Below are 19,410 nucleotides of genomic sequence, written 5' to 3'. Positions count from 1 at the left end.
TCACTATGCACCATGTTCTGGCTTTTTATGAGGTCGTGCTAGTCAGAAGCCCAAACTCATATGGATACTAATTGAAAATCGGCTGTATTTTTGGTATTGACCTGAAAAGTCGTGTATGACATATCGAGGACTTCTATGACTGTATCCAATTCCTTTTAATCTCTTTAATGCCATGACCACATAAGTAAAGTCAATGTGACAGCAACATATCGCTATGGGTAAATGGATGGTAGACGGTGGTAAGACTCCACCAGTTTAAAAACACATAAGACTTTTTATGCTTTTTAAAATTACCACAATTCGCACAAGAGCTGTACAAAAAATTGTGAGGGAACTGTAGCAGATATGGTAGACGGTGGTAAGACTCCACCAGTTTAAAAACACACAAGACTTTTTATGCTTTTTAAAATTACCACAATTCGCACAAGAGCTGTACAAAAAATTGTGAGGGGACTGTAGCAGATATACAACATGGTCAGAGTTACAAGTTAAATAATGTTTAATATCATAGGTTTTCACTTTATTGGATACTCAAAAGAGCCTGTTTACACACCCCAAACTTAGAAAACACCCCTTAATTTGAGTAATAATATAATATTGAGATTCTCTCTTACCCATGCCCAAATCAGATTTCACCAATTTATCATTTAGAATACAGGAACGTCGAAACGAAAACAACGGAGGAGCTTTTAATTTGGGTTTATTCTGCAGGCATCCCCACAGTTAAATCGTGGTTTCTTATATAAGAAAGGCCACGATAAAGTGCAACACTTATCCTGTTTTTTATTATTCTCTGACTGCTCTTTTTTAGGAAACTCCGTAGGTTAAAACGTTCGAACCCACGTGGATACAAATCCATTGGATCTTAAGTCCAACGCCTTAACCACTCGGCCATCCTGGTGTTATATGGTGGTGAGAGTCAGTGCAGGAGAGCGCCAGTGCAGGTGAGCCTTATGAGTTTAGAAAACAATGAAGACCATCCTAGTTTGAGCATAAATTCAAGCGGTATGAACTGTGAATATTGTGGAATTTTCTCACTATGCACCATGTTCTGGCTTTTTATGAGGTCGTGCTAGTCAGAAGCCCAAACTCATATGGATACTAATTGAAAATCGGCTGTATTTTTGGTATTGACCTGAAAAGTCGTGTATGACATATCGAGGACTTCTATGACTGTATCCAATTCCTTTTAATCTCTTTAATGCCATGACCACATAAGTAAAGTCAATGTGACAGCAACATATCGCTATGGGTAAATGGATGGTAGACGGTGGTAAGACTCCACCAGTTTAAAAACACACAAGACTTTTTATGCTTTTTAAAATTACCACAATTCGCACAAGAGCTGTACAAAAAATTGTGAGGGAACTGTAGCAGATATGGTAGACGGTGGTAAGACTCCACCAGTTTAAAAACACACAAGACTTTTTATGCTTTTTAAAATTACCACAATTCGCACAAGAGCTGTACAAAAAATTGGGAGGGGACTGTAGCAGATATACAACATGGTCAGAGTTACAAGTTAAATAATGTTTAATATCATAGGTTTTCACTTTATTGGATACTCAAAAGAGCCTGTTTACACACCCCAAACTTAGAAAACACCCCTTAATTTGAGTAATAATATAATATTGAGATTCTCTCTTACCCATGCCCAAATCAGATTTCACCAATTTATCATTTAGAATACAGGAACGTCGAAACGAAAACAACGGAGGAGCTTTTAATTTGGGTTTATTCTGCAGGCATCCCCACAGTTAAATCGTGGTTTCTTATATAAGAAAGGCCACGATAAAGTGCAACACTTATCCTGTTTTTTATTATTCTCTGACTGCTCTTTTTTAGGAAACTCCGTAGGTTAAAACTTTTACCAGGAGTGGGGTTCGAACCCACGTGGATACAAATCCATTGGATCTTAAGTCCAACGCCTTAACCACTCGGCCATCCTGGTGTTACATGGTGGTGAGAGCCAATGCAGGAGAGCGCCAGTGCAGGTGAGCCTTATGAGTTTAGAAAACAATGAAGACCATCCTAGTTTGAGCATAAATTCAAGCGGTATGAACTGTAGAATATTGTGGAATTTTCTCACTATGCACCATGTTCTGGCTTTTTATGAGGTCGCGCTAGTCAGAAGCCCAAACTCATATGGATACTAATTGAAAATCGGCTGTATTTTTGGTATTGACCTGAAAAGTCGTGTATGACATATCGAGGACTTCTATGACTGTATCCAATTCCTTTTAATCTCTTTAATGCCATGACCACATAAGTAAAGTCAATGTGACAGCAACATATCGCTATGGGTAAATGGATGGTAGACGGTGGTAAGACTCCACCAGTTTAAAAACACACAAGACTTTTTATGCTTTTTAAAATTACCACAATTCGCACAAGAGCTGTACAAAAAATTGTGAGGGAACTGTAGCAGATATGGTAGACGGTGGTAAGACTCCACCAGTTTAAAAACACACAAGACTTTTTATGCTTTTTAAAATTACCACAATTCGCACAAGAGCTGTACAAAAAATTGTGAGGGGACTGTAGCAGATATACAACATGGTCAGAGTTACAAGTTAAATAATGTTTAATATCATAGGTTTTCACTTTATTGGATACTCAAAAGAGCCTGTTTACACACCCCAAACTTAGAAAACACCCCTTAATTTGAGTAATAATATAATATTGAGATTCTCTCTTACCCATGCCCAAATCAGATTTCACCAATTTATCATTTAGAATACAGGAACGTCGAAACGAAAACAACGGAGGAGCTTTTAATTTGGGTTTATTCTGCAGGCATCCCCACAGTTAAATCGTGGTTTCTTATATAAGAAAGGCCACGATAAAGTGCAACACTTATCCTGTTTTTTATTATTCTCTGACTGCTCTTTTTTAGGAAACTCCGTAGGTTAAAACTTTTACCAGGAGTGGGGTTTGAACCCACGTGGATACAAATCCATTGGATCTTAAGTCTAACGCCTTAACCACTCGGCCATCCTGGTGTTATATGGTGGTGAGAGCCAATGCAGGAGAGCGCCAGTGCAGGTGAGCCTTATGAGTTTAGAAAACAATGAAGACCATCCTAGTTTGAGCATAAATTCAAGCGGTATGAACTGTAGAATATTGTGGAATTTTCTCACTATGCACCATGTTCTGGCTTTTTATGAGGTCGCGCTAGTCAGAAGCCCAAACTCATATGGATACTAATTGAAAATCGGCTGTATTTTTGGTATTGACCTGAAAAGTCGTGTATGACATATCGAGGACTTCTATGACTGTATCCAATTCCTTTTAATCTCTTTAATGCCATGACCACATAAGTAAAGTCAATGTGACAGCAACATATCGCTATGGGTAAATGGATGGTAGACGGTGGTAAGACTCCACCAGTTTAAAAACACACAAGACTTTTTATGCTTTTTAAAATTACCACAATTCGCACAAGAGCTGTACAAAAAATTGTGAGGGAACTGTAGCAGATATGGTAGACGGTGGTAAGACTCCACCAGTTTAAAAACACACAAGACTTTTTATGCTTTTTAAAATTACCACAATTCGCACAAGAGCTGTACAAAAAATTGGGAGGGGACTGTAGCAGATATACAACATGGTCAGAGTTACAAGTTAAATAATGTTTAATATCATAGGTTTTCACTTTATTGTATACTCAAAAGAGCCTGTTTACACACCCCAAACTTAGAAAACACCCCTTAATTTGAGTAATAATATAATATTGAGATTCTCTCTTACCCATGCCCAAATCAGATTTCACCAATTTATCATTTAGAATACAGGAACGTCGAAACGAAAACAACGGAGGAGCTTTTAATTTGGGTTTATTCTGCAGGCATCCCCACAGTTAAATCGAGGTTTCTTATATAAGAAAGGCCACGATAAAGTGCAACACTTATCCTGTTTTTTATTATTCTCTGACTGCTCTTTTTTAGGAAACTCCGTAGGTTAAAACTTTTACCAGGAGTGGGGTTCGAACCCACGTGGATACAAATCCATTGGATCTTAAGTCCAACGCCTTAACCACTCGGCCATCCTGGTGTTATATGGTGGTGAGAGCCAGTGCAGGAGAGCGCCAGTGCAGGTGAGCCTTATGAGTTTAGAAAACAATGAAGACCATCCTAGTTTGAGCATAAATTCAAGCGGTATGAACTGTGAATATTGTGGAATTTTCTCACTATGCACCATGTTCTGGCTTTTTATGAGGTCGTGCTAGTCAGAAGCCCAAACTCATATGGATACTAATTGAAAATCGGCTGTATTTTTGGTATTGACCTGAAAAGTCGTGTATGACATATCGAGGACTTCTATGACTGTATCCAATTCCTTTTAATCTCTTTAATGCCATGACCACATAAGTAAAGTCAATGTGACAGCAACATATCGCTATGGGTAAATGGATGGTAGACGGTGGTAAGACTCCACCAGTTTAAAAACACATAAGACTTTTTATGCTTTTTAAAATTACCACAATTCGCACAAGAGCTGTACAAAAAATTGTGAGGGAACTGTAGCAGATATGGTAGACGGTGGTAAGACTCCACCAGTTTAAAAACACACAAGACTTTTTATGCTTTTTAAAATTACCACAATTCGCACAAGAGCTGTACAAAAAATTGTGAGGGGACTGTAGCAGATATACAACATGGTCAGAGTTACAAGTTAAATAATGTTTAATATCATAGGTTTTCACTTTATTGGATACTCAAAAGAGCCTGTTTACACACCCCAAACTTAGAAAACACCCCTTAATTTGAGTAATAATATAATATTGAGATTCTCTCTTACCCATGCCCAAATCAGATTTCACCAATTTATCATTTAGAATACAGGAACGTCGAAACGAAAACAACGGAGGAGCTTTTAATTTGGGTTTATTCTGCAGGCATCCCCACAGTTAAATCGTGGTTTCTTATATAAGAAAGGCCACGATAAAGTGCAACACTTATCCTGTTTTTTATTATTCTCTGACTGCTCTTTTTTAGGAAACTCCGTAGGTTAAAACGTTCGAACCCACGTGGATACAAATCCATTGGATCTTAAGTCCAACGCCTTAACCACTCGGCCATCCTGGTGTTATATGGCGGTGAGAGTCAGTGCAGGAGAGCGCCAGTGCAGGTGAGCCTTATGAGTTTAGAAAACAATGAAGACCATCCTAGTTTGAGCATAAATTCAAGCGGTATGAACTGTGAATATTGTGGAATTTTCTCACTATGCACCATGTTCTGGCTTTTTATGAGGTCGTGCTAGTCAGAAGCCCAAACTCATATGGATACTAATTGAAAATCGGCTGTATTTTTGGTATTGACCTGAAAAGTCGTGTATGACATATCGAGGACTTCTATGACTGTATCCAATTCCTTTTAATCTCTTTAATGCCATGACCACATAAGTAAAGTCAATGTGACAGCAACATATCGCTATGGGTAAATGGATGGTAGACGGTGGTAAGACTCCACCAGTTTAAAAACACACAAGACTTTTTATGCTTTTTAAAATTACCACAATTCGCACAAGAGCTGTACAAAAAATTGTGAGGGAACTGTAGCAGATATGGTAGACGGTGGTAAGACTCCACCAGTTTAAATACACACAAGACTTTTTATGATTTTTAAAATTACCACAATTCGCACAAGAACTGTACAAAAAATTGTGAGGGGACTGTAGCAGATATACAACATGGTCAGAGTTACAAGTTAAATAATGTTTAATATCATAGGTTTTCACTTTATTGGATACTCAAAAGAGCCTGTTTACACACCCCAAACTTAGAAAACACCCCTTAATTTGAGTAATAATATAATATTGAGATTCTCTCTTACCCATGCCCAAATCAGATTTCACCAATTTATCATTTAGAATACAGGAACGTCGAAACGAAAACAACGGAGGAGCTTTTAATTTGGTTTTATTCTGCAGGCATCCCCACAGTTAAATCGTGGTTTCTTATATAAGAAAGGCCACGATAAAGTGCAACAGTTATCCTGTTTTTTATTATTCTCTGACTGCTCTTTTTTAGGAAACTCCGTAGGTTAAAACTTTTACCAGGAGTGGGGTTCGAACCCACGTGGATACAAATCCATTGGATCTTAAGTCCAACGCCTTAACCACTCGGCCATCCTGGTGTTACATGGTGGTGAGAGCCAATGCAGGAGAGCGCCAGTGCAGGTGAGCCTTATGAGTTTAGAAAACAATGAAGACCATCCTAGTTTGAGCATAAATTCAAGCGGTATGAACTGTAGAATATTGTGGAATTTTCTCACTATGCACCATGTTCTGGCTTTTTATGAGGTCGCGCTAGTCAGAAGCCCAAACTCATATGGATACTAATTGAAAATCGGCTGTATTTTTGGTATTGACCTGAAAAGTCGTGTATGACATATCGAGGACTTCTATGACTGTATCCAATTCCTTTTAATCTCTTTAATGCCATGACCACATAAGTAAAGTCAATGTGACAGCAACATATCGCTATGGGTAAATGGATGGTAGACGGTGGTAAGACTCCACCAGTTTAAAAACACACAAGACTTTTTATGCTTTTTAAAATTACCACAATTCGCACAAGAGCTGTACAAAAAATTGTGAGGGAACTGTAGCAGATATGGTAGACGGTGGTAAGACTCCACCAGTTTAAAAACACACAAGACTTTTTATGCTTTTTAAAATTACCACAATTCGCACAAGAGCTGTACAAAAAATTGTGAGGGGACTGTAGCAGACATACAACATGGTCAGAGTTACAAGTTAAATAATGTTTAATATCATAGGTTTTCACTTTATTGGATACTAAAAAGAGCCTGTTTACACACCCCAAACTTAGAAAACACCCCTTAATTTGAGTAATAATATAATATTGAGATTCTCTCTTACCCATGCCCAAATCAGATTTCACCAATTTATCATTTAGAATACAGGAACGTCGAAACGAAAACAACGGAGGAGCTTTTAATTTGGGTTTATTCTGCAGGCATCCCCACAGTTAAATCGTGGTTTCTTATATAAGAAAGGCCACGATAAAGTGCAACACTTATCCTGTTTTTTATTATTCTCTGACTGCTCTTCTTTAGGAAACTCCGTAGGTTAAAACTTTTACCAGGAGTGGGGTTCGAACCCACGTGGATACAAATCCATTGGATCTTAAGTCCAACGCCTTAACCACTCGGCCATCCTGGTGTTATATGGTGGTGAGAGCCAATGCAGGAGAGCGCCAGTGCAGGTGAGCCTTATGAGTTTAGAAAACAATGAAGACCATCCTAGTTTGAGCATAAATTCAAGCGGTATGAACTGTAGAATATTGTGGAATTTTCTCACTATGCACCATGTTCTGGCTTTTTATGAGGTCGCGCTAGTCAGAAGCCCAAACTCATATGGATACTAATTGAAAATCGGCTGTATTTTTGGTATTGACCTGAAAAGTCGTGTATGACATATCGAGGACTTCTATGACTGTATCCAATTCCTTTTAATCTCTTTAATGCCATGACCACATAAGTAAAGTCAATGTGACAGCAACATATCGCTATGGGTAAATGGATGGTAGACGGTGGTAAGACTCCACCAGTTTAAAAACACATAAGACTTTTTATGCTTTTTAAAATTACCACAATTCGCACAAGAGCTGTACAAAAAATTGTGAGGGAACTGTAGCAGATATGGTAGACGGTGGTAAGACTCCACCAGTTTAAAAACACACAAGACTTTTTATGCTTTTTAAAATTACCACAATTCGCACAAGAGCTGTACAAAAAATTGGGAGGGGACTGTAGCAGATATACAACATGGTCAGAGTTACAAGTTAAATAATGTTTAATATCATAGGTTTTCACTTTATTGGATACTCAAAAGAGCCTGTTTACACACCCCAAACTTAGAAAACACCCCTTAATTTGAGTAATAATATAATATTGAGATTCTCTCTTACCCATGCCCAAATCAGATTTCACCAATTTATCATTTAGAATACAGGAACGTCGAAACGAAAACAACGGAGGAGCTTTTAATTTGGGTTTATTCTGCAGGCATCCCCACAGTTAAATCGTGGTTTCTTATATAAGAAAGGCCACGATAAAGTGCAACACTTATCCTGTTTTTTATTATTCTCTGACTGCTCTTTTTTAGGAAACTCCGTAGGTTAAAACTTTTACCAGGAGTGGGGTTCGAACCCACGTGGATACAAATCCATTGGATCTTAAGTCCAACGCCTTAACCACTCGGCCATCCTGGTGTTATATGGTGGTGAGAGCCAGTGCAGGAGAGCGCCAGTGCAGGTGAGCCTTATGAGTTTAGAAAACAATGAAGACCATCCTAGTTTGAGCATAAATTCAAGCGGTATGAACTGTAGAATATTGTGGAATTTTCTCACTATGCACCATGTTCTGGCTTTTTATGAGGTCGCGCTAGTCAGAAGCCCAAACTCATATGGATACTAATTGAAAATCGGCTGTATTTTTGGTATTGACCTGAAAAGTCGTGTATGACATATCGAGGACTTCTATGACTGTATCCAATTCCTTTTAATCTCTTTAATGCCATGACCACATAAGTAAAGTCAATGTGACAGCAACATATCGCTATGGGTAAATGGATGGTAGACGGTGGTAAGACTCCACCAGTTTAAAAACACACAAGACTTTTTATGCTTTTTAAAATTACCACAATTCGCACAAGAGCTGTACAAAAAATTGTGAGGGAACTGTAGCAGATATGGTAGACGGTGGTAAGACTCCACCAGTTTAAAAACACACAAGACTTTTTATGCTTTTTAAAATTACCACAATTCGCACAAGAGCTGTACAAAAAATTGTGAGGGGACTGTAGCAGACATACAACATGGTCAGAGTTACAAGTTAAATAATGTTTAATATCATAGGTTTTCACTTTATTGGATACTAAAAAGAGCCTGTTTACACACCCCAAACTTAGAAAACACCCCTTAATTTGAGTAATAATATAATATTGAGATTCTCTCTTACCCATGCCCAAATCAGATTTCACCAATTTATCATTTAGAATACAGGAACGTCGAAACGAAAACAACGGAGGAGCTTTTAATTTGGGTTTATTCTGCAGGCATCCCCACAGTTAAATCGTGGTTTCTTATATAAGAAAGGCCACGATAAAGTGCAACACTTATCCTGTTTTTTATTATTCTCTGACTGCTCTTTTTTAGGAAACTCCGTAGGTTAAAACTTTTACCAGGAGTGGGGTTCGAACCCACGTGGATACAAATCCATTGGATCTTAAGTCCAACGCCTTAACCACTCGGCCATCCTGGTGTTATATGGTGGTGAGAGCCAATGCAGGAGAGCGCCAGTGCAGGTGAGCCTTATGAGTTTAGAAAACAATGAAGACCATCCTAGTTTGAGCATAAATTCAAGCGGTATGAACTGTAGAATATTGTGGAATTTTCTCACTATGCACCATGTTCTGGCTTTTTATGAGGTCGCGCTAGTCAGAAGCCCAAACTCATATGGATACTAATTGAAAATCGGCTGTATTTTTGGTATTGACCTGAAAAGTCGTGTATGACATATCGAGGACTTCTATGACTGTATCCAATTCCTTTTAATCTCTTTAATGCCATGACCACATAAGTAAAGTCAATGTGACAGCAACATATCGCTATGGGTAAATGGATGGTAGACGGTGGTAAGACTCCACCAGTTTAAAAACACATAAGACTTTTTATGCTTTTTAAAATTACCACAATTCGCACAAGAGCTGTACAAAAAATTGTGAGGGAACTGTAGCAGATATGGTAGACGGTGGTAAGACTCCACCAGTTTAAAAACACACAAGACTTTTTATGCTTTTTAAAATTACCACAATTCGCACAAGAGCTGTACAAAAAATTGTGAGGGGACTGTAGCAGATATACAACATGGTCAGAGTTACAAGTTAAATAATGTTTAATATCATAGGTTTTCACTTTATTGGATACTCAAAAGAGCCTGTTTACACACCCCAAACTTAGAAAACACCCCTTAATTTGAGTAATAATATAATATTGAGATTCTCTCTTACCCATGCCCAAATCAGATTTCACCAATTTATCATTTAGAATACAGGAACGTCGAAACGAAAACAACGGAGGAGCTTTTAATTTGGGTTTATTCTGCAGGCATCCCCACAGTTAAATCGTGGTTTCTTATATAAGAAAGGCCACGATAAAGTGCAACACTTATCCTGTTTTTTATTATTCTCTGACTGCTCTTTTTTAGGAAACTCCGTAGGTTAAAACTTTTACCAGGAGTGGGGTTCGAACCCACGTGGATACAAATCCACTGGATCTTAAGTCCAACGCCTTAACCACTCGGCCATCCTGGTGTTATATGGTGGTGAGAGCCAGTGCAGGAGAGCGCCAGTGCAGGTGAGCCTTATGAGTTTAGAAAACAATGAAGACCATCCTAGTTTGAGCATAAATTCAAGCGGTATGAACTGTGAATATTGTGGAATTTTCTCACTATGCACCATGTTCTGGCTTTTTATGAGGTCGTGCTAGTCAGAAGCCCAAACTCATATGGATACTAATTGAAAATCGGCTGTATTTTTGGTATTGACCTGAAAAGTCGTGTATGACATATCGAGGACTTCTATGACTGTATCCAATTCCTTTTAATCTCTTTAATGCCATGACCACATAAGTAAAGTCAATGTGACAGCAACATATCGCTATGGGTAAATGGATGGTAGACGGTGGTAAGACTCCACCAGTTTAAAAACACACAAGACTTTTTATGCTTTTTAAAATTACCACAATTCGCACAAGAGCTGTACAAAAAATTGTGAGGGAACTGTAGCAGATATGGTAGACGGTGGTAAGACTCCACCAGTTTAAAAACACACAAGACTTTTTATGCTTTTTAAAATTACCACAATTCGCACAAGAGCTGTACAAAAAATTGTGAGGGGACTGTAGCAGATATACAACATGGTCAGAGTTACAAGTTAAATAATGTTTAATATCATAGGTTTTCACTTTATTGGATACTCAAAAGAGCCTGTTTACACACCCCAAACTTAGAAAACACCCCTTAATTTGAGTAATAATATAATATTGAGATTCTCTCTTACCCATGCCCAAATCAGATTTCACCAATTTATCAGGAACGTCGAAACGAAAACAACGGAGGAGCTTTTAATTTGGGTTTATTCTGCAGGCATCCCCACAGTTAAATTGTGGTTTCTTATATAAGAAAGGCCACGATAAAGTGCAACACTTATCCTGTTTTTTATTATTCTCTGACTGCTCTTTTTTAGGAAACTCCGTAGGTTAAAACTTTTACCAGGAGTGGGGTTCGAACCCACGTGGATACAAATCCATTGGATCTTAAGTCCAACGCCTTAACCACTCGGCCATCCTGGTGTTATATGGTGGTGAGAGCCAATGCAGGAGAGCGCCAGTGCAGGTGAGCCTTATGAGTTTAGAAAACAATGAAGACCATCCTAGTTTGAGCATAAATTCAAGCGGTATGAACTGTAGAATATTGTGGAATTTTCTCACTATGCACCATGTTCTGGCTTTTTATGAGGTCGCGCTAGTCAGAAGCCCAAACTCATATGGATACTAATTGAAAATCGGCTGTATTTTTGGTATTGACCTGAAAAGTCGTGTATGACATATCGAGGACTTCTATGACTGTATCCAATTCCTTTTAATCTCTTTAATGCCATGACCACATAAGTAAAGTCAATGTGACAGCAACATATCGCTATGGGTAAATGGATGGTAGACGGTGGTAAGACTCCACCAGTTTAAAAACACACAAGACTTTTTATGCTTTTTAAAATTACCACAATTCGCACAAGAGCTGTACAAAAAATTGTGAGGGAACTGTAGCAGATATGGTAGACGGTGGTAAGACTCCACCAGTTTAAAAACACACAAGACTTTTTATGCTTTTTAAAATTACCACAATTCGCACAAGAGCTGTACAAAAAATTGTGAGGGGACTGTAGCAGATATACAACATGGTCAGAGTTACAAGTTAAATAATGTTTAATATCATAGGTTTTCACTTTATTGGATACTCAAAAGAGCCTGTTTACACACCCCAAACTTAGAAAACACCCCTTAATTTGAGTAATAATATAATATTGAGATTCTCTCTTACCCATGCCCAAATCAGATTTCACCAATTTATCATTTAGAATACAGGAACGTCGAAACGAAAACAACGGAGGAGCTTTTAATTTGGGTTTATTCTGCAGGCATCCCCACAGTTAAATCGTGGTTTCTTATATAAGAAAGGCCACGATAAAGTGCAACACTTATCCTGTTTTTTATTATTCTCTGACTGCTCTTTTTTAGGAAACTCCGTAGGTTAAAACTTTTACCAGGAGTGGGGTTCAAACCCACGTGGATCCAAATCCATTGGATCTTAAGTCCAACGCCTTAACCACTCGGCCATCCTGGTGTTATATGGTGCTGAGAGCCAGTGCAGAAGAGAGCCAGTGCAGGAGAGAGCCAGTGCAGGAGAGAGCCAGTGCAGGAGAGAGCCAGTGCAGGAGAGAGCCAGTGCAGGAGAGCGCCAGTGCAGGAGAGCGCCAGTGCAGGTGAGCCTTATGAGTTTAGAAAACAATGAAGACCATCCTAGTTTGAGCATAAATTCAAGCGGTATGAACTGTAGAATATTGTGGAATTTTCTCACTATGCACCATGTTCTGGCTTTTTATGAGGTCGCGCTAGTCAGAAGCCCAAACTCATATGGATACTAATTGAAAATCGGCTGTATTTTTGGTATTGACCTGAAAAGTCGTGTATGACATATTGAGGTCTTCTATGACTGTATCCAATTCCTTTTAATCTCTTTAATGCCATGACCACATAAGTAAAGTCAATGTGACAGCAACATATCGCTATGGGTAAATGGATGGTAGACGGTGGTAAGGCTCCACCAGTTTAAAAACACACAAGACTTTTTATGCTTTTTAAAATTACCACAATTCGCACAAGAGCTGTACAAAAAATTGTGAGGGAACTGTAGCAGATATGGTAGACGGTGGTAAGACTCCACCAGTTTAAAAACACACAAGACTTTTTATGCTTTTTAAAATTACCACAATTCGCACAAGAGCTGTACAAAAAATTGTGAGGGGACTGTAGCAGATATACACCATGGTCAGAGTTACAAGTTAAATAATGTTTAATATTATAGGTTTTCACTTTATTGGATACTCAAAAGAGCCTGTTCACACACCCCAAACTTGGAAAACACCCCTTAATTTGAGTAATAATATAATATTGAGATTCTCTCTTACCCATGCCCAAATCAGATTTCACCAATTTATCATTTAAAATACAGGAACGTCGAAACGTAAACATTGGAGGAGCTTTTAATTTGGGTTTATTCTGCAGGCATCCCCACAGTTCAATCGTGGTTTCTTATATAAGAAAGGACACGATAAAGTGCAACAGTTATCCTTTTTTTATTATTCTCTGACTGCTCTTTTTTAGGAAACTCCGTAGGTTAAAACTTTTACAAGGAGTGGGGTTCGAACCCACGTGGATCCAAATCCATTGGATCTTAAGTCCAACACCTTAACCACTCGGCCATCCTGGTGTTATATGGTGCTGAGAGCCAGTGCAGGAGAGAGCCAGTGCAGGAGAGAGCCAGTGCAGGAGAGAGCCAGTGCAGAAGAGAGCCAGTGCAGGAGAGAGCCAGTGCAGGAGAGCGCCAGTGCAGGAGAGCGCCAGTGCAGGAGAGCGCCAGTGCAGGTGAGCCTTATGAGTTTAGAAAACAATGAAGACCATCCTAGTTTGAGCATAAATTCAAGCGGTATGAACTGTAGAATATTGTGTAATTTTCTCACTATGCACCATGTTCTGGCTTTTTATGAGGTTGCGCTAGTCAGAAGCCCAAACTCATATGGATACTAATTGAAAATCGGCTGTATTTTTGGTATTGACCTGAAAAGTCGTGTATGACATATCGAGGACTTCTATGACTGTATCCAATTCTTTTTAATCTCTTTAATGCCATGACCACATAAGTAAAGTCAATGTGACAGCAACATATCGCTATGGGTAAATGGATGGTAGACGGTGGTAAGACTCCACCAGTTTAAAAACACACAAGACTTTTTATGCTTTTTAAATTTACCACAATTCGCACAAGAGCTGTACAAAAAATTGTGAGGGAACTCTAGCAGATATGGTAGACGGTGGTAAGACTCCACCAGTTTAAAAACACACAAGACTTTTTATGCTTTTTAACCCCTTCAGGACCAAGCTCATTTTGGCCTTCAGGACCAGACCCATTTTTTCAAATCTGACATATTTCACTTTATGTGGTAATAACTCCGGAACGCTTTTACCTATCAAAGCGATTCTGAGATTGTTTTCTCGTGACACATTGGACTTTATGATAGTGGAAAAATGTGGTCGATAAATTCAATGAAAAACACCAAAATTTAGTGAAAAATTGCAAAAATTAGCATTTTTCTAAATGTAAATTTATCTGCTTGTAAGACAGGCATTTATACCACACAAAATTGTTGCTAATTAACATCCCCCATATGTCTACTTTAGATTGGCATCGTTTTTGAACATCCTTTTATTTTTCTAGGACGTTACAAGGCTTAGAACTTTAGCAGCAATTTCTCACATTTTCAAGAAAATTTCAAAAGGCTATTTTTACAGGGGCCAGTTCAGTTGTGAAGCGGCTTTTAGGGCCTTATATATTAGAAACCGCCAAAAAGTCACCCCATTTTAAAATCTTCACCCCTCAAAGTATTCAAAACAGCATTTAGAAAGTTTCTTAACCCTTTAAACGTTTCACAGGAATTAAAGCAACGTAGAGGTGAAATTTTCAAATTTCATTTTTTTTTGCAGAAATTCATTTTTATTCTATTTTTTTGGTAACACAGAAGTTTTTACCAGAGAAACGCAACTCAATATTTATTGCCCAGATTCTGCAGTTTTTAGAAATATCCCACATGTGGCCCTAGTGTGGTAATGGACTGAAGCACCGGCCTCAGAAACAAAGGAGCACCCAGTGGATTTTGGGCCTCCTTTTTATTAGAAAATATTTTAGGCACCATGTCAGGTTTCAAGGGCTCTTTCGGTGCCAAAACAGTGGAAATCCACCAAAAGTGACCCCATTTTGGAAACGACACCCCTTGAGGAAATTATCTAGGGGTATAGTGAGCATTTTGACCCCGCAGGTTTTTTGCAGAAATTATTGGAAGTAGGCCGTGAAAATAAAAATCGTCATTCTTTCAAAGATTATGTAGGTTTAGCTAATTTTTTCTAATTTCCACGAGGAGTAAAGGAGAAAAAGCACCACAACATTTGTAAAGCAATTTCTCCCGAGTAAAACAATACCCCACATGTGGTTATAAACGGATGTTTGGACACACGGCGGAGCTTAGAAGGGAAAGAGCGCCATTTGGCTTTTGGAGCTCAAATTTAGCAGGAATGGTTTGTGGAGGCCATGTCGCATTTGCAAAGCCCCTTAGGTACCAAAACAGTGAAAACGCCAAAAAAGTGACTCCATTGAGAAAACGACACCCCTTGAGGAATCCATCTAGGGGTGTAGTGAGCATTTTGCCCCCACAAGTTTTTCATAGATTTTATTAGAATTGGGCAGTGAAAATAAAAAAAATCCTTTTTCTTCAATAAGACGTAGCTTTAGCTCCAAATTTTTAATTTTCTCAACAAATAAAGGAAAAAAAGAACCCCAACGCTTGTAAAGCAACTTCTCTGGAGTACGGCAATACCCCACACGTGGTCGTAAAATGCTGTTTGGGCACACGGCAGGGCTCAGAAGGGAAGGAGCGCCATTTGCTTTTGGTGTACAGATTTTGCTGCATTTGGTTTCTGGTCGCTATGTTGCATTTGCAAAGTCCCTGTGGGACCAAAACAGTGGATCCCCCCCAGAAGTGACCCCATTTTGGAAACAACACCCTCAAGGTATTCACCTAGGGGTGTAGTGAGCATGTTAACCCCACAGGTGTTTTGCAGAAATTCGTGTGCACACGATGTGGGAGAATGAAAATGGGAATTTTTCCTTAGATACGCCAATATGTGGTGCCCGGCTTGTGCCACCATAACAAGACAGCTCTCAATTATTATGCGGTGTTTCCCTGTTTTAGAATCACCCTACATGTGGCCCTAATCTTTTGCCTGGACATTCGACAGGGCTCAGGAGTGAAAGAGTACCATGTAAAATTGAGGCCTAATTTGGCGACTTATAAAGTATTGGTTCACAATTGCAGAGGCTTTGATGTGAAATAATAAAAGAAACCCCTGAGAAGTGACCCCATTTTGGAAACTGCACCCCATAAGGCATTTATTAAGAGGTGTAGTGTGCATTTTCACCCCACGTGTCTTTTCCATAAATGATTGCGCTGCGGAAGGTACAAATTAAAATGTTTCCCTAGATATGCCAATTCAGTGTCAAATATGTCATGCCCAGCTTGTGCCACTTTTTTTTTTATATACACCGTTCACCGTACGTTATAAACTACATGTTACCTTTATTCTGCGGGTCAGTACGATTCCGGCGATACCAAATTTATAGAACTTTTTTATAACTTTTTGCACAATAAAATTACTTTTGGAAAGAGAATGTATTTTTTCTGTCGCCAAGTTGTGAGAGCCATAACTTTTACATTTTTTCATCGATGGAGCTGTGTGAGGGCTTGTTTTTTTGCGAGACGAGGTATAGATTTTATCGGTACCATTTTTGGATACATGCGACTTTTTGATCACTTTTTATTTCAATTTTTGGAAGACAGTGACCAAAAAAACAGTAATTATGGCAGTGTTTTTGAGTTTGTTTTTTTACGGCGTTCACTGCGCTGGATAAATAACATAATATTTTTATAGTTCAGGTCGTTACGGTCGCTGCGATACCAAATATGTATGGCTTTATTATTTTTTTCAATAATAAATGACTTATAAGGGAAAAAGGGCGATTGTGTTTTGTGTTATTATTTGAAACTTTTATTGTATGTTTTCCAACTTTTATTTTTACTTTTTTTACACTTTTTTTTTACACTTTTCTTTAGTCCCACTAGGGGACTTGAATGTCCAACTATTTGTTTGATGTTCTAATACATTGCACTACCTATGTAGTGCAATGTATTGGAACTGTCAGTTGTTCACTGACAGCAAGCCGATCAGGCTCCGCCTCTGGGCGGGGCCTAATCAGCTTACGTAATGGCAGACAGGAGTCCATTGTTAGGGCTCCTGTTGCCATGGTAGCAGTCGCCAGCCTTGCCATCGCATGGCAAGGCTGCCGATTTTCTACAAACCTCTAGGATGCAGCGATCACAATGGATCGCTGCATCGAAGGGGTTAATGCCAGGAATCGGAGCTAGCTCCGGTTCCTGGCGATAGATCAGGGTGTCCGCTGTAACATACAGCGGACACCCACTGCTGATGACGCCGGCTCAGCTTCTTAGCCGGAAGCTGAGCCGGCGCCATCTTGCCGATGTTACCGGAAGCCTCCTGGGCCCCGCCGACGACGGGGCATAGGAGGATTCCGTTACAGGCTGATCGGGAGGTAAGCATTAGCCCTCCGATTGCCTTTGCAGCCACCGGCAACCCAGCGATCACGTTGCTGGGGTGCCGGTGGCTATAAACTCCTCACATGCTGCGATCTCTATTGAACGCAGCATGTGAGGGGTTAATCGGTCGGATCGGAGGCTAGCTCCGGTCCTGGCCGATACCTTAGGGTGCCAGCTGTAACATACAGCTGTCACCCGGTGGTGATGTTGCTGGCTCAGCTCCTGAGCCAGCTTCATCTCCATGACGTACATTTACGTGAAAAGGCGGTAAGCCACCGATTTTAATGACGTTTATATACGTGATCCGGCGGGAAGGGGTTAAAATTACCACAATTCGCACAAGTGCTGTACAAAAAATTGTGAGGGGACTGTAGCAGATATACAACATGGTCAGAGTTACAAGTTAAATAATGTTTAATATCATAGGTTTTCACTTTATTGGATACTCAAAAGAGCCTGTTCACACACCCCAAACTTAGAAAACACCCCTTAATTTGAGTAATAATATAATATTGAGATTCTCTCTTACCCATGCCCAAATCAGATTTCACCAATTTATCATTTAGAATACAGGAACATCGAAACGAAAACAACGGAGGAGCTTTTAATTTGGGTTTATTCTGCAGGCATCCCCACAGTTAAATCATGGTTTCTTATATAAGAAAGGCCACGATAAAGTGCAACAGTTATCCTTTTTTTATTATTCTCTGACTGCTCTTTTTTAGGAAACTCCGTAGGTTAAAAATTTTACCAGGAGTGGGGTTCGAACACCTTAACCACTCGGCCATCCTGGTGTTATATGGTGGTGAGAGCCAATGCAGGTGAGCGCCAGTGCAGGTGAGCCTTATGAGTTTAGAAAACAATGAAGACCATCCTAGTTTGAGCATAAATTCAAGCGGTATGAACTGTAGAATATTGTGGAATTTTCTCACTATGCACCATGTTCTGGCTTTTTATGAGGTCGCGCTAGTCAGAAGCCCAAACTCATATGGATACTAATTGAAAATCGGCTGTATTTTTGGTATTGACCTGAAAAGTCGTGTATGAAATATCGAGGACTTCTATGACTGTATCCAATTCCTTTTAATCTCTTTAATGCCATGACCACATAAGTAAAGTCAATGTGACAGCAACATATCGCTATGGGTAAATGGATGGTAGACGGTGGTAAGACTCCACCAGTTTAAAAACACACAAGACTTATTATGCTTTTTAAAATTACCACAATTCGCACAAGAGCTGTACAAAAAATTGTGAGGGAACTGTAGCAGATATGGTAGACGGTGGTAAGACTCCACCAGTTTAAAAACACACAAGACTTTTTATGCTTTTTAAAATTACCACAATTCGCACAAGAGCTGTACAAAAAATTGTGAGGGAACTGTAGCAGATATGGTAGACGGTGGTAAGACTCCACCAGTTTAAAAACACACAAGACTTTTTATGCTTTTTAAAATTACCACAATTCGCACAAGAGCTGTACAAAAAATTGTGAGGGGACTGTAGCAGATATACAACATGGTCAGAGTTACAAGTTAAATAATGTTTAATATTATAGGGTTTCACTTTATTGGATACTCAAAGGAGCCTGTTCACACACCCCAAACTTGGAAAACACCCCTTAATTTGAGTAATAATATAATATTGAGATTCTCTCTTACCCATGCCCAAATCAGATTTCACCAATTTATCATTTAGAATACAGGAACGTCGAAACGAAAACAACGGAGGAGCTTTTAATTTGGGTTTATTCTGCAGGCATCCCCACAGTTAAATCGTGGTTTCTTATATAAGAAAGGCCACGATAAAGTGCAACAGTTATCCTGTTTTTTATTATTCTCTGACTGCTCTTTTTTAGGAAACTCCGTAGGTTAAAAATTT

The 19,410-nt window shown here is 39.1% G+C and overlaps 11 non-coding genes across 11 annotated transcripts; all 11 read right to left on the bottom strand.

The window, feature by feature from the left end:
- Nucleotides 1-1,868: 1,868 nt before the first annotated feature.
- Nucleotides 1,869-1,951, bottom strand: TRNAL-UAA (transfer RNA leucine (anticodon UAA)). The gene has a single exon. It is a non-coding gene; the product is annotated as a tRNA-Leu (tRNA).
- A 968-nt stretch (nucleotides 1,952-2,919) lies between these two features.
- TRNAL-UAA (transfer RNA leucine (anticodon UAA)) lies at nucleotides 2,920-3,002 on the bottom strand. The gene has a single exon. It is a non-coding gene; the product is annotated as a tRNA-Leu (tRNA).
- Nucleotides 3,003-3,970: 968 nt separating this feature from the next.
- On the bottom strand, nucleotides 3,971-4,053 carry TRNAL-UAA (transfer RNA leucine (anticodon UAA)). Its single transcript has one exon. It is a non-coding gene; the product is annotated as a tRNA-Leu (tRNA).
- Nucleotides 4,054-6,054: 2,001 nt separating this feature from the next.
- TRNAL-UAA (transfer RNA leucine (anticodon UAA)) lies at nucleotides 6,055-6,137 on the bottom strand. The gene has a single exon. It is a non-coding gene; the product is annotated as a tRNA-Leu (tRNA).
- A 968-nt stretch (nucleotides 6,138-7,105) lies between these two features.
- Nucleotides 7,106-7,188, bottom strand: TRNAL-UAA (transfer RNA leucine (anticodon UAA)). The gene has a single exon. It is a non-coding gene; the product is annotated as a tRNA-Leu (tRNA).
- Nucleotides 7,189-8,156: 968 nt separating this feature from the next.
- Nucleotides 8,157-8,239, bottom strand: TRNAL-UAA (transfer RNA leucine (anticodon UAA)). The gene has a single exon. It is a non-coding gene; the product is annotated as a tRNA-Leu (tRNA).
- A 968-nt stretch (nucleotides 8,240-9,207) lies between these two features.
- On the bottom strand, nucleotides 9,208-9,290 carry TRNAL-UAA (transfer RNA leucine (anticodon UAA)). The gene has a single exon. It is a non-coding gene; the product is annotated as a tRNA-Leu (tRNA).
- A 968-nt stretch (nucleotides 9,291-10,258) lies between these two features.
- TRNAL-UAA (transfer RNA leucine (anticodon UAA)) lies at nucleotides 10,259-10,341 on the bottom strand. The gene has a single exon. It is a non-coding gene; the product is annotated as a tRNA-Leu (tRNA).
- Nucleotides 10,342-11,297: 956 nt separating this feature from the next.
- TRNAL-UAA (transfer RNA leucine (anticodon UAA)) lies at nucleotides 11,298-11,380 on the bottom strand. The gene has a single exon. It is a non-coding gene; the product is annotated as a tRNA-Leu (tRNA).
- Nucleotides 11,381-12,348: 968 nt separating this feature from the next.
- TRNAL-UAA (transfer RNA leucine (anticodon UAA)) lies at nucleotides 12,349-12,431 on the bottom strand. Its single transcript has one exon. It is a non-coding gene; the product is annotated as a tRNA-Leu (tRNA).
- Nucleotides 12,432-13,494: 1,063 nt separating this feature from the next.
- TRNAL-UAA (transfer RNA leucine (anticodon UAA)) lies at nucleotides 13,495-13,577 on the bottom strand. Its single transcript has one exon. It is a non-coding gene; the product is annotated as a tRNA-Leu (tRNA).
- Between the last annotated feature and the right edge of the window lie 5,833 nt (nucleotides 13,578-19,410).

This window comes from Rhinoderma darwinii, chromosome 4 (assembly GCF_050947455.1).
Source record: "Rhinoderma darwinii isolate aRhiDar2 chromosome 4, aRhiDar2.hap1, whole genome shotgun sequence".
NCBI classification, from domain to species: domain Eukaryota; kingdom Metazoa; phylum Chordata; class Amphibia; order Anura; family Rhinodermatidae; genus Rhinoderma; species Rhinoderma darwinii.
This window is presented reverse-complemented; position numbering and strand designations above follow the sequence as displayed.